We start from the raw sequence: 202 nt of genomic DNA, 5'->3' as shown, positions 1-202 counted from the left end.
TACTAAAAGAGGGGCTTTTGCCATATGGAGGAGCTATACATTTGTAGGGGGGTGGGGGGGCAGACAAAAGGGTTTCTTGCCACAATCATTTCAAAGAAACTTACTGCACTATGGAGGCAGGCAGATGAGTGAGACAAAGAGAAAGAATCATGAACAACTGGTGCCTCCCAAGACCGGGGGGGGGGGGGGGGGGGACGTGTGT

Source organism: Alligator sinensis, unplaced genomic scaffold, assembly GCF_000455745.1.
Source record: "Alligator sinensis unplaced genomic scaffold, ASM45574v1 scaffold215_2, whole genome shotgun sequence".
Taxonomy (NCBI): Eukaryota; Metazoa; Chordata; order Crocodylia; family Alligatoridae; genus Alligator; species Alligator sinensis.
This window is presented reverse-complemented; position numbering follows the sequence as displayed.